Raw genomic sequence first — 2435 nt, forward strand, 5'->3', positions numbered from 1 at the left:
ATTTCTTTATGTATTTCATATACAATGGAAACTGCTAGTTACACAGATAATGTAACTCGGCATATCTTCACACTTGAAAGAAACTCAACACACACTGTTTTTTTTTGTGATTTGTAAATATAATTTAAACATGAGAGAAGAAATTCTCCTCTAAATTTACAATCTCTGTTGTATCAGATAATCAAGCCATTTGCTGAGATGAAAAACTGGGTCAACTGAAGAAAAATCACTACATTTTGTTGCATCAAATACTCTTTGAAGATTAGTAAAACTGCACACAGTTTGTCTACACTCAGCAATCATAGACTTCAGATCTGTTAGCCTTTTTTTCTGATATATCAAAAGGAAAATTCCAAGCTCTGTATCTCTGGAACTCCAGCTCTTAGTCTGTTTGAAGAGGAAGTAACTCATCATTGGCCAGTCCAATAAACAAGAAGACATGGATCATGCACCAACGGACCAAAATCAATAGGAGTAGTCTACCTAGACGGTAGAATGACCCGTTTTCCGGCACCGGCCGGAAAATCGTCCGGCTCAGGCCAACGGAATGTCTTCACCCTCCACCACCCTCTCGAAGCTCCGCCACCCTCCCTGGCAATCCTGACATTCCCTGCCAGGGCCTCACAAGATATCGGATTCGGATGCAGAGAATGGAGCCTGACATCCCCTGACAGACGAGCCGCGGTGTATTGTTCGGGAGCTCCTTATTCCTGTTCCATTCAAATTGTCACCCGCGCACTAGTTTCTGAAACTAGTTTAACGAACAGCAGGCGTGACTTCAGTTAGGAATACCAGTTTCAGGATGAATGGGCCTGCACAGGACCTTGAACTCTCAAAGCTTCCTCAGATTACATCTGCAAATTCTATGGTGAAGATTAGAAGGTTCATAGTTGAGGTATCCATAGCTGCCGTAAGTATCACAGTTCTTGCAAGTCTGGCAGCAGTTTACCTTCTTAGGGGGATTCGACAGAGTGAGGTGATTGAAGAATGGGAGCTTGAATATGGTCCTCACAGATTCCCCTACAGTGAACTTAAAGTGGCCACAAAGGGATTTAGGGACAAACAGTTGCTGGGGTTTGGACGTTTTGGCAGGGTTTATAAGGGCGTTATTCCCAGCACTAGGCGGGAAGTTGCAGTGAAGCGGGTTTCGTATGAATCCAAGCAAGGGGTGAGGGAATTTATTGCAGAGACTGCAAGCATTGGCCGACTGAGGCACAAGGAACTTAGTTCAGCTTCAAGGTTGGTGTCAGTATAAGGAAGAGCTTCTGCTTATCTATGATTACATGCCAAATGGTAGCCTTGACAAGCTCTTGTTTGAGAGCACACAGAATATGTTGACTTGGTCGCAGAGGTATACAATTTTGAAAGGGGTTACTTCGGCTTTGCTTTATCTTCATGAAGAATGGGAGCAGATAGTAGTCCATAGAGATGTAAAAGCAAGAAATGTATTATTAGATGCATATTTGAATGGCAGGTTAGGGGACTTTGGGCTTGCTCGTTTATATGAACATGGTTCAAATCCTCACACCACCCATGTAGTTGGAACTACTGGATACCTTGCTCCAGAGCTTCCTCTTACTGGTAAGGCCAAAACAAGCACTGATGTGTTCGGATTTGGGGCTTTATTGCTTGGAGTGGCTTGTGGAAGAAGACCCATTGAGCCGAAGATGTCTCCCGAAGAATTAATTTTGGTTGACTGGGTTCGAGAGTTGCATTCCAAGGGAAAGCTTTTGGAAGCAGTTGATCCTAGACTTCTTAATGAGTACCCTGTTGAAGAAGTTGGGCTCGTTCTTGAACTGGGTTTGCTTTGTTCCCATCCTCATCCCGAAGCTCGACCTAGTATGAGACAAGTAGTGCAAATGCTTGCAGGCGATAAAGCACATCCTGTGCCACCTTCTGAACCTCCTTCAGCAGACACACCTACAAGAACTGAAAATCTTGATGAATTCATTGTTTCATTTTCTTCACACAAGCATGGTTCATCTATTGCTATCTCACATCCTAACAGAAGCTCAGATGGTAGGCTAGTTTTCACACCGGATAGAACATCACCACTTTCACTGTTAGCAGCAACAGCTTGAAAGGTGTGTGTAATTAAAACAAGTCATGGAGTAACTGTTGTTGAAAAAACATATTGATTTTGGTCCGTTGGTGCATGATCCATGTCTTCTTGTTTATTGGACTGGCCAATGATGAGTTACTTCCTCTTCAAACAGACTAAGAGCTGGAGTTCCAGAGATACAGAGCTTGGAGTTTTCCTTTTGATATATCAGAAAAAAAGGCTAACAGATCTGAAGTCTATGATTGCTGAGTGTAGACAAACTGTGTGCAGTTTTACTAATCTTCAAAGAGTATTTGATGCAACAAAATGTAGTGATTTTTCTTCAGTTGACCCAGTTTTTCATCTCAGCAAATGGCTTGATTATCTGATACAA

General features: G+C 42.5%; 1 pseudogene; it reads left to right on the forward strand.

The window, feature by feature from the left end:
* Positions 1-802: 802 nt before the first annotated feature.
* LOC149214881 (L-type lectin-domain containing receptor kinase SIT2 pseudogene) lies at positions 803-2081 on the forward strand (annotated as a pseudogene).
* Positions 2082-2435: the final 354 nt, after the last annotated feature.

Source organism: Pinus tabuliformis, chromosome 1_1, assembly GCF_031772625.1.
Source record: "Pinus tabuliformis cultivar Carrire ecotype Pingquan chromosome 1_1, CPIR1, whole genome shotgun sequence".
In the NCBI taxonomy this organism is placed as follows: domain Eukaryota; kingdom Viridiplantae; phylum Streptophyta; class Pinopsida; order Pinales; family Pinaceae; genus Pinus; species Pinus tabuliformis.